We start from the raw sequence: 12,163 nt of genomic DNA, 5'->3' as shown, positions 1-12,163 counted from the left end.
AAAAATGGTTTTACCAAGCTAAAATATTACATCCTATACATTCTCCTCTCAGGAGAAAAAGAATTATCTACAACTGCGTAGGCACAAGTCCTTACAAGGAATTAGAAAACTTGGTTTATTGGTTGGTTTGTTTTTTAACCCAGTGCTAACCCTGGGTAAATGTGGCCAGAGTCCTCAAACCACCCTGCATTTCCTCATCGCTAAAATGGGGATAATAATACCTATCTGTCTGTACTATTGGATTGTGAGAAGCAAATAAATTCATGCAGGTTTTTTTTTTTTTTTTTTTTGAGACGGAGCCTCGCTGTGTCCCCCAGGCTGGAGTTCAGTGGCGCGATCTGGGCTCACTGCAAGCTCCGCCTTCCGGGTTCCCGCCATTCTCCTGCCTCAGCCTCCCGAGTAGCTGGGACTACAGGCGCCCGCCGCCACCGCGCCGGGCTAATTTTTTTTGTATTTTTTGTAGAGACAGGGTTTCACCGTGTTAGCCAGGATGGTCTCGATCTCCTGACCTTGTGATCCGCCTGCCTCGGCCTCCCAAAGTGCTGGGATTACAGGCGTGAGCCACAGCGCCCGGCCTCATGCAGGTTTTTATAACTGTCAAGTACTACATATATTCTATACAAAATATAATTTTTTGGTGCAATTTTAAGAATATAAAAATGAAGTCTACTAACATCTGATATATATGTAAGTTGTTTTAGAATGGGAAAAATTTAATTTAGTGCTAATTTCCAAATATGCTTCACCTTAATGAAATGAATGCACAATCTAAGAAAAACCAATTTTAAGACTACATTAATCTTAAAAGTGGTCTAAGAATAACTCAAGAATTTAATGCATTGCCACATCAAATTTATAGTTCTTAAAGAAAGCCAAAAGTCAAGCTCAAACTTGGAAAAGTATGATTTTGGTGTTTTCCTTTGATAATTTAACTGTGTAAATTAATATAAATAGAAGACATAAGATGTTATTCAATGTACATGAGGAGGAGACTTCGACACAATAGCATAAGATTAAAACCGATGCTTGGTGTTCATGGCATAACCTCCTATAAAGGATAGCTCAGGCAGGGAGAACTGATTCCACAACAGGGCTTTTTCCTATTTCACATTCCAAGAGCTCTCCTTAGAATCCACAGTTGTCTTAGTCACTGATTTGGCACAGCTGGGCCCCCAAGGGCACAGCAGCCTTTGATCGTCTCTGTCTATTGCAGTGTTGGCAAATTCTTCTTGGCATCTTTGTCCAAGGCATACACTAGGTGGATGCTAGGGTTGGAGACACAGAAGGAAGGGCGCCTCCCCCACTGTCCTGGGGTATCGGTGGGACTTCCTAGATGAGAAGACAACGAATATGAGACCTAAAGAATGAGTAGAAATTGTCTAGAGGAGCAAAGCTATTGTTTAAAGAGAAGATGAGTCACATCTATAAAAACAAGGAGAGATCCAGATTGCAGAGGACCTGATATTTTAATTCCAAGGAGCTTGGATTCGGTCTGATAGGTCAAGAGAATATTGACTGCTTTTGAGTGCAGCAGTTATAAACTGAGATTTGGATTCTAGATTAACACGGGAACTGAGCTGAAGATTTGCTACTGGAAGGGATGGTGGTAGTGGTGGACGGTTAATACAGGAGACCTATGGAAAGTGTACGTAACAGTTGTGTTGTGCTACTGATGTCAGTAGCAGCAGGTAGAACAACAAATTAATTTCAGCAACATGTATCAGGAAAGCCTTTTAATTCTGAGAATATCTTGTTATCATACAGCAAATATGACAGGAAGTGAGAGAAGTTATCTTTTTGACTCCATCAGGATCCTATAAAATAAAATGTGTGGTTCAAGGAGCAGAGATGCAGGAAAGTAGGGATTGACTTTGATACATGTACTTGGTAAATGCTTGCCCTTGTGTTTGATCCCTCCTACGCAGTAAGATAAAGGGACAGATACGAAAACAGTTGGGAGATGGAGTTCAATGGATTTGGAGGTTGAAAGGAGGAGGAGCCTTGGACAACGCTCTGGTTTGTGACTTTGGGTGACTGGAAAAGCAACGTGATTACTGAGAATGTTTAGTGAGGAAAGTTGGCCTTTCTTAAAATAAGCTTTCACTGGGAAATGAAGGCAAACAAAAATAACAGAAACAGATAATTTTACATAGAATGGGCTTCTAATTTAACATTAATGAGAATTTAACTATTAGTTGAACCATTTATTTGTTACTCAATTTTTATATTCATCTCAGTTGTTTGAGAACCCACCCTTGGATATTTTCCCTTCCTATCATCTTCAATTCTTCTCTTTCCTCAAAAGAAGAGTTAAGACTTATGTGTAAATTTCTCTCTGATTGTAGAAATATATAAAATTAATAAGCAGATAGGATTCCCAGACCAGAGAATAAAAGCTTTATAGGAGAGGTCATCTTCTTATCAAAAGCTTTAAAAATCTACAGCTGGCTAGTTAATTGGAAAAGGCAATTAAAGCAGGGAAATATGTAAGCTACCTTTTTAAAAGGTTTAAAAGTGTAAGTTGGTATACACTTTATATATATAATATATAGGTGTATATACATATGTGTACATTAATATTAGAATATAATATATAGGTGTATATACATATGTGTACATAAATATTAGAAAACTTGGTTTTTTAACCCAATGCTGACCCTGAGTAAATGTATATACATATGTACACATATGTATATACACCTATATATTATGTGTGTGTGTATATATAGGTGTACATATTTATGAGATACAGAGTGACATTTGGTATATGTATACAGAAAGTAATGATCAAATCAGGGTGTGTGTGTGTGTGTGTGTGTATATATACCTTGCCTCTTCTTTGATTTTTGCATCATCTTTTTTAAAGAACCAGAGCCACATGCCTGACCAATTTCCAGTTTCCATTTCTTTAAGATGCCAGAAGAATGTTGAAGCAATCTGAATGCAGAATCCTAGATTTTTATAAATTTACTCTAATATTTTGCAGGTATATAATCCACATATATATGAAAACAATTTTTAAGCACTCTAGTCTTCATAGAAACAATAAACTTCTGTATTTATACTTCTTTCTTTCCTTTTTTTTTTTTTTTTTGAGACAGAGTCTTGCTCTGTCACCCAGGTTCGAGTGCAGAGGCATGATCACAACTGACAGCAGCCTGACCTCCTGGGGTCAAGTCATCCTCCCACCTCAGCTCCCTGAGTAGCTGGGACTACAGGCACACACCACCATGCCTGGATAATCTTTATATTTTTTGTAGAGACGTGTTCACTGTGTTGCCCACGCTGGTCTCAAACACCTGACATCAAGCGATCCTCTTGCCTTGGCCTCCCAAAGTGTTGGGATTACAGGCATGAGCCACTGCACCCGGCTTCTATATTTATACTTCATTAGTGCTCAACATTTAACCAAATAATGTTATCCAAATAACAAGAGCAAAAGATACAAACTGGTTTGGGAACAAAAACAGTTGACTTTTTTCTCCTTTTATTTTTAGTTGACATATAATACTTGTACATATTTATGAGATACAGAGTGATATTTGGTATTTGTATATAGCATGTAATTATCAAATCAGGGTAATTAGTATACTATCCCCACAAACATCATTTCTTTGTGCTGTGAACATAAAAATCCTCTCTTCTAGCTTTTAAAAAATACACAATAAATTATAGTTAACCCTATTCACCCTGCAGTGTACAGAACACCAGAACTCGTTCCTCCTATCCAGTTGTAACAATTGCTTCTTGGTAAGAGAATGTGTTCTTCAGTAGCTTCACATTAGCATATGAGAACAACCCCAAAGCAACTCTTAACTGGAGTTTAAGAATTAGAAAGATTTGGGTAGAGTCTAGACTCTGGAGTTTACTAGCTGTGTCACCTTATAAGTTGTTTATTTTTTCTGAGTGTTGGTTTCTTGAAAAGGAGCATAAGTGTTACTAGAAGGGGGTCCCTACCCAGACCCCAAGAGATCTCACACAAGAAAGAATTCAGGGCGAGTCCACAGAGTAAAAAGAAAGCAAGTTTATTAGAGAAGAAACAAAAGAACAGCTACTCCATAAAGACAGCAGCCCCGAGGGCTGCTGATTGGCTAATTTTATGGTTATTTCTTGATCACATGCTAAACAAGGGGTGGATTATTCATGAGGGAAAGAGGTGGGCAATTCCCAGAATTTAGGATTCCTCCCTTTTTTAGACTATACAGGGTAACTTCTAGATGTTGCCATGGCATTTGTAAACTGTCATGGTGTAATGGGAGTGTCTTTTAGCATGCTAATGAATTATAAACATAATATAGTACATAATATATATAAACGTATAATTATAATGAATTATAATTAGCATATAATGATCAGTGAGAACTATCAGAGGTCACTTTCATCACCATGTTGGTTTTAGTAGGTTTTGGTCAGCTTCTTTACCATATCCTGTTTTATCAGCAGGGTCTTTATGACCTGTGTCTTATGATACCAGTCCTACCAACCTCCTGTCTCATCCTGTGGCAAAGAATGCCTAACCTCCTAGGAATGCAGCCCAGCAGGTCTCAGCCTCATTTACCGATTCAAGATGGAGTCATTGTGGTTCAAATGCTTCTGACATAAGAACCATAATTCCCAAAATTCAGTGTTAAATGAATTGTCACAGATTGCTGACAATTTCAACCCTGAAAAGTAAACACATCAGCTTGAAACTGAAGTGCACTTTGCCAGGTAGCAACAGGCTGACAGCATGTCTGGGTCTTTATTGCAAATAAGGCTAAATGTTAGCATGGATCGCTGCATAGTTCATTTGCCCATTCTGCTCTGATATTTAAAAGACAATGTCATCTAGAAAAGCTCTTGGTACACCATACTTACTCAATAAGCACTCACTTCCTTACCTCTTGATGAGAGAAAAAGATGTACTGCTCTCATCATCATCCCTCCCCAATTCCTTTTGCCATTATTATTATCATCAAAGCTTCTACTAAACAAATAGTTGAATCAAATTGATTTAATCTTAGGAAATAAAGGTTCTTAGGCTACGCTTGATGGATTATCCTAATCATTTGAAAGTGTTATGGAATAAAAATCAGTTGATTTCTGATCTAGAACACAGGTGAATATTTCAAAAACAAGTAACAGGCTCAACAATTTATGGGCTCATCAGTTTGCTCCATGCCTCCCTTCCACCTCCTTTCTGAGTGATGGTAATAACTGATAACAGGAGAAAGAAGGCAGAGAACAAGGGTCTTCAAAACAATGGGCTGATTTAGGTTCTCTTCCCATGTCCCCATTCTTCTGCCCTTAAGAAAGTGTTATTCTCTTGGTGTGATAGAACTATTTCCCCCAAGTCCTTTGTCAGCGCCCAAACCTTCATATACAACACACAATTATTGGGCTCAGTATCAGTTCTGTTCTGGTCCTCTGGAAACCCTCTGTGTTGGGGCTTTGTGTGTGTGTTTTCATTTGAACACAAGGTCTGGTGATGATGGGGGAGGGCAATATGGGTTACTTTCCCTCACAGAGATGTGATGAGGATAAATGAAATGATATTCATATAGCACTTTAGGATGTTCTTGTAAAATGAACCTTTGTAAATATGAAGTATTCTAAAAGGCCAGTGACTGCAACTTCTATTTAAAATAAAAATTGCTGACAACAATTTCAAACCTGGAAAGTAAACACATCAGCTTGAAATTGAAGTGCACTTTGCCAGGTAGCACCAGGCTGATGGCATATCTGGGTCCTTATTGCAAATACGGCTAAATGTTAGCGTGGATTGCTGCATAGTTCCATTCACCCATCCTGCTCTGATACTTAAAAGCATCTAAAGTCAATGGCCAGGGCTTGTGTTGTTTGTGATCCAGGGAAATCTGGAAGGCTGGTTCAGTCTTTGACCCTCCAAGGGCTTTCCAGTCTATCTGAAGAAAGCTAAGATAGGGACATCTGGAGGATCCTGAACTACAACAGGATCCGAGCCTGCTCCTGTGATTGACTGTAGTCCCTTAGAGGGCAATTAGAGCCATCCCATGGGGTGAATGTGAAACTAGATCAAAGTGATTCTCTGGGAAACCTCCAACCTGGAGACAGGAGCAGAACCCTCATCCCTCACGTGGTCATGGTCTGGGAATAAAGCCATGCTCCTGGATCCTGTTTGGAGCTATGTGTATGCAAACACCATATGTTACCCGCTTATAGTATATTGAGAGATGTTCTAAAATTGTCACAGAGCACTGATGTGTTTTAGACCCTATCAAGCAAAATAGGGCCTAGGTCTACCAGAGATCACACACTAATTTAGCATTCTGGGTGCAGAGGGGAATGATCAGTGAAGCCTCTATGAGCTGACGGAGGACCAAGCCAGCAAATGCAATAGGAAGAACTAGGAAGAAAATGAGTCTTGGGGAGTTTAGCTCTGGTAGATTTCCCAGACAACTATGCAAGTGAGACTTGGCTCTGGAGTAACAGAATAAAGCCACAAAGACTCAGCAAAGGGAAAATATGAATTTCAGTGGAAGGTAGAGACCGATGCCTAAAACTTCTGAAACGAAGTAGCTTCTCAAATAATCACAGTCATGGCCACTACATGTGTACTTGCCCACTTGTAACCTCACTCTTTGTTCTCTACTGTGGAGTTCTCCTTAGGCCCTCTTTTTGAGTTAACACATAAACCTATAATGGGGTGTCTAATAAATATATAAACATATAATGATATAAACATACAACTGGTTATCTACTAAAACATTCACAGATGAATAATAAACCTACAAAGAACATTAGTAATTTCACTACTGGTTGATGATATACAAACAAACCTACCAAGTAATATCTCAGATATAATATGCTTGTTTTCAGAATTTTAAACTTCAAGTTTGGAGACTTTGATATTCTTTTTGGATCTATTCTTTGGTAACTTCAGAGAGGTTGTTCACATTTTGGTGTTTCTATAGAATGAGAAGAAGTATGTCATGTTTTTGTGCAAAGATTCAGGAAAGACATTAGATATCTTGCCACCATTTTGTGTTTATCATTAAAATGTAGGAGACTTTCATCCTATTCTGTTCCTAAGTCTATTCCACAACTAGTGATGTTTAGGATTACTGTTGACTTTTCTTCTCTTTGAGAACAGGAAGGAGGACAAAATGCAGGGGGAACAAAAGAAGGAACATTTATTACCATTAACTCTACCTCTAGGTGATTTATCTATATTTAACCTTCACAACCGTCTTATGAAGCAGGTATTATTAACCATGACATGTTTTACCAGTGAAGAGAAGGGTCACTTGCCTCTCAATGAGATAGCATGAGATTTTTATGCACTTCTTCAAAGTAACAACAATATCATGTCTTCCCTATGATTTTTGAGAATTTGCATTTTCCAGGTTTGCCACCCCTGCTCTTGGCTATTCTATTCTATCAACAAAGAAAGGAATCTTTAACTGTGGTTAGGTAATGTACTCAAATGGTAGATATGGAGTTTAAAGCCTCCATGTTTTCACTGTCTCTTGCATTCTTAAGTGTTTTAAGGAAGGTATTTCATATTGGTTTTAGAAGTGCATTCATCTGTAATCACACTTAGCCTTCAAAATAAATCTTTAGGTAGATGACTAAAGTGATCATGAGAAAGTCATAAAGCATGAAAATTGAATAATTTAAAACATGTTTATTCTTTCTCTCTTTATTGCTTTTAGGATATTCTACGAGTAGGAATAACATGTGATAGACTCCAGCTGTTTGCAATATGGTACTAAGTGAGGAGGCATATTATTTTAGGAAAAATAGAGAGGGAAACAGATACAAAGTACTTTCTAATTGCTTTTCTCTATGTTCTTTTAGAAGGCAATGCAAAAACAGATTGATCTTGTTTTGGGGTTATTGTTAAGGTCTCAAGATTTATACTTTGCTTTCTTGGGTCAGATAGTTGATGGGTTTTGACAAACTTATACATGTATAGAGACCCAAGTTGTGAAAAGATCAAAATATTTGCCAGATATTCCCAGGTCTTTTTCAAGTTAACCCAATGACACATGACACACATCCAGAGGAAAGGAAGATCTTACTCTTTGAGGAAATCCCAGTCTTCTTATAAGTCCATCAAAGCAAAGAACCAGAAAGAGCTTTTGAAAAAGATATTTCAGTTTAAAATGCAGCAGATGACAAACCCAGTCCTAGAGCCCTCTGGGAATTTGACTACCAAAACCCAATATATCACAGAAACATTTATTTTGTAAGTAATGTTAATAATATTCTCAGAGGTCTGTCTTTATTGTTTAACACTGCCATCATTTATTGATGACTAATGGCCAATAAACAGAGCCTCTTGTCTTTACTCTGGCTTCTAGTCAGTATTTGTGGATTAGGTCCATTAGTCTCCTTTTGAAAGCCATTGGGACAATGCAGCTGGTACCCAACTGAAGAAGACATGCAAAAAACATTATGTGCCACTCAGGTAAAGACAAAGAAGTGAAATTGTAAGGAAGATGTGCAATTGCAACCACAAGAAGCACTAAAATGTAAGTACTGTATGACCTAATGAGTATTTCTGAATATATCTAATCTTGTGACTTACCTTTTCATTCTAGCTTTTAGAATACTAATCACAAATAGATCCCATATTATCAAATGTGGATCTATAAGAGAGTATGGGAATACAGTTGTTGAGACCACATTAAGGAAAAAAAAAATGCTCAGGCTTTTAAGAATGTAAAAGACATGCAGAAATAAAAGGAATGATAAGAAAATTTAATTACTGGAAATAGATGGTAAAAGGAAGATGGCACACAATTCAGAGAAAAAAAATACAACACATGGGGATTTGGGGAACTATAATTCAAGATGAAATTTGGGTAAGGACACAGCCAAACCATATCAGGCCTTTATATTGCACTTTCAGGAAAGTCTTGCTTGTTTGGGGTTGATGCATAAAAACTCACTAATTGGATTTAATAAGAAAGTTCCACTATGCCCTAGTAAAGCATGCACTCTCACCCTAGAGTAGACAGATCTGGGGAGTTATCTTGAAGTAGAAGGGACTTGAAAGTTTAAAATGAAGTTTTAAGAATCTTAACATTTCTTACCTAAAATAGTGTAGTATAGAGAGGGATAGAACAGCAAACCTTTTTTATAAAAGCAAACATTTTTTATAAAGGGCATGGCTGTGGCTACATTTCAGTAAAAGTTTATTTACAAAAACAGTATTTGGTCCAAGGGCTTTAGTTTGTCTGTCTCTGGTTTAGGACAAAAAATACCAGGCTAGTATTAGCAGACGTGAATTTAAGAGCTCTGCTCTGATAAGATGGATTGGAGAATACCATTGGTCTGGTTATCCAATTTCTTATTTCCAGAGAGACAACTGTTACAGTCCTCTGCCAGTAGGGAAAGAATAAAGTGATACTTTCCTTGGAAAATGGCAGTAGTACTTGCTTTCTCTGTCTTTGTTGAAGAGTTTCAATCCCAGTACCCAGGGTCACTTCAGGCCAAGAGGGCCAGCCTCGTAATTGATGGTAGGAGACCCAATGTATTCAAAAACAATATTTATAGGTGTCTGGCCTGATAGGGTTCTAAGGTGTCTTCAGATATAGCTTCTGACATTTTCTTCCTCCAACTATGCACAAATTTGATTTACCAAGATGGGTAGGCCTATTGTTACAACAGCAAATTCCAGCCTTAGTCTTCTATTTGATAATCGATCTATCACCAATGATTCCATTTCTACTGTGTGTAACTTGAAAAGATTGTATGAGTTGAAGGCAATCAATTAGGCATTAGTCAGGGTTAGCAATTCACTTTTTGGAGCAACCTCTAGATAAAGAGATAATGGTTTACTTTTCTACTTTTTAGAACTGCATAGCATATAAAATTAGGCTTTTCTATAAGTAACAGAAAACTCAAAATAATAGTGATAAACCAGAGAGAAGTTTGTTTCTCTTAAATACCTACGATCCAGAGATACTCAGGCTAGAGTCCTTAGGTAGCTCCAGGAAGTTCCCATCTTGCCACTCGGCCACTCTTGGGAATTTCAGCCTTTACATATGCCTTGAGCCGGCAAGAAGAAGGAATAAAGAGGTGAATGTCCCCTTCCTTTAAGGAACTTCCTAGAAATCAGCCACTTCTAGTTACATTACATTGCTGGAACTTAGTTACATGCCTACTTACTGGCTTCAAAAGAATTTCTAATCTTTATTTAGCAGTCATGTGCCCAGCTAGAATCAGGAGTTCTAACACTAAGGGAAAAGGTGAGAATGTGTAATGGGAGACCGACCACTAGCAACCTCTACTACCCATTATAATTACACAGCTCTTGGAAAAGTCAACCCAATCTATTCTTTGAAATGTTTAGCCTTTGAGAGCTCCATGAACCCAGGGTAATGTGTATAGGTCTCCAAATCACAGGGACATAATGCTCTCCAAACTTCTTTTAGATCTTTGTTCTTACTTAAGTTGGACTTATAACTCTTGTTGTTGCCCCACCTTAGAGGACACTCAGAGATACAGTAATTGTGTATGATTTTCCAGGAGGAGATGAAAATACCCTCTGGAGATTTTTAATATGTTTGGCATTTAAGGAATATGAAGTGGGCAACCACTCTATAAATAGTTTCATTTGCCCTACATGAATGCAGACAGCTATCTTTTCCCTGAAAAACAATATTAAACAAAATTACACAGGCAATTATTACATATTAATTATTTTCTGATATGTAAGGCAAAATTACGTATTTATTTTAAATAAAGAAACCTGTATTACTTATGCTATTTTACAAACACATGCTTTTGAACTTTGTCTTTTCATCTCAGTCATCCCTCATTAGTGGTGCCGAGCTATGCCTTTGTTTTTAGCTTAGCTAGGTGTTCCAAGTGCTTCTGTGATATTGTTATGCACAGAATGTTGGCTTTATTTCTTTTACTCCTTCTATCCTTCATCATTTATTAATGACACAGATTGTGTGATGAAGAGTTGTCAACATTGTCATTTTTCTATATTTACAGGTATAATAACTGCATTGAAGTGGATTTGTCATCTAATAGCCTTAAATGATTCCTCTCTTTCGAGCTGCATTTCACTCCATTATTTACTGTGCTTCCCAATAGCTTATCATCCATGACTGTCTACTCTCCTCTCTCCCCTTAATTTCCTGAGACAGATTTCCACTTAAGAGACAGAGAAACTATTAGATGGAGAGGTTCCACAAACCAACAGAGCATAAGGTCTTCCGCAAAGAGACACATTCACCTCTCATGGGTTAAAGAAAGAAAATGGCGTTACATCTTCCACACTGACAAACTGTCACTATCAATGTGCAAAGGGCATAATCCTGTTCCAATTGAGGAAATTTACATGCAAACTCTCATTAACACAAATACAATAGAAGCTAAGTGCCTAAATTCCTGTAGAGAGAAAAGAGAAGTGGTTATGTTCCTAGTCTAATGTAAAACATGACTTCCTATATTTGAGTTGGAATTTTCATAACTGTTTAATATTAGTCTGTGAGTTTTTCTAGGGAGAGGCAATATCAGAGAAGAAAATAATACTCTATCTCTGTAAAGCATTTTAGCAATGCTCAGAGAAGTGGATTACCATACATGTATTCTGGAAATTATCTTGCTAGCTGCAATATGTTTTCAAATTATGCATATATTTGTAGTATTCTGTTATAATTGGCACACTCACTACAAATCTTTATCTTTGCTGTATTTGGAATACAAGAAAAGAAGAGCATTTCCTTTCATGGTAGCATTTTGAAGCTAACAATATTCAGTAGTATAAAAAATATTCCCTGATAAAATAGTTGTTCTTAAATATGGTTGTTTGAAGATTACATATGTCCTCATGAATCTTTTCATTTAGTTTGTAATTACTTTAAATGATTAAAAAGAATACAAACAACTTATCTAATTTCTCAAAAGAAAAATATAAAACAAGATTATCCTGCTGTATGTAATTTTCACAAATTATCTACCAGTGATAAATTACAGGAGTTGATTATTGAACCAAACATTACCACCTAAACTATGTTTCTAAGAATTCCCAGGTGGCTTTTTATTTAACTTGTCTGAATGGAGTTCTATGCTTCAATATTTTTATAAGTCCATGCTAAGACTTGAGAAATTCTTGATTGAAGATGAGGGTAGGCTGATTTAGAAGTATCATGAAGACATGAAAGTGCTAGTGAAGTTTGGG

General features: G+C 37.1%; 1 long non-coding RNA gene across 1 annotated transcript in view; it reads right to left on the bottom strand.

Moving 5' to 3' along the window:
• Positions 1 to 483: 483 nt before the first annotated feature.
• Positions 484 to 12,163, bottom strand: part of LOC115892336 — a 35,412-nt gene continuing 23,732 nt past the window's right edge. The window contains exon 3 of the long non-coding RNA XR_004052225.1: positions 484 to 1,329. This is a non-coding gene — a long non-coding RNA (uncharacterized LOC115892336). The remainder of the gene's footprint in view (positions 1,330 to 12,163) is intronic.

This window comes from Rhinopithecus roxellana, chromosome 2 (genome assembly GCF_007565055.1).
Source record: "Rhinopithecus roxellana isolate Shanxi Qingling chromosome 2, ASM756505v1, whole genome shotgun sequence".
NCBI lineage: Eukaryota > Metazoa > Chordata > Mammalia > Primates > Cercopithecidae > Rhinopithecus > Rhinopithecus roxellana.
Note: the sequence above shows the minus strand (reverse complement) of the source record. Positions and strands in the feature narration are given on the sequence as shown.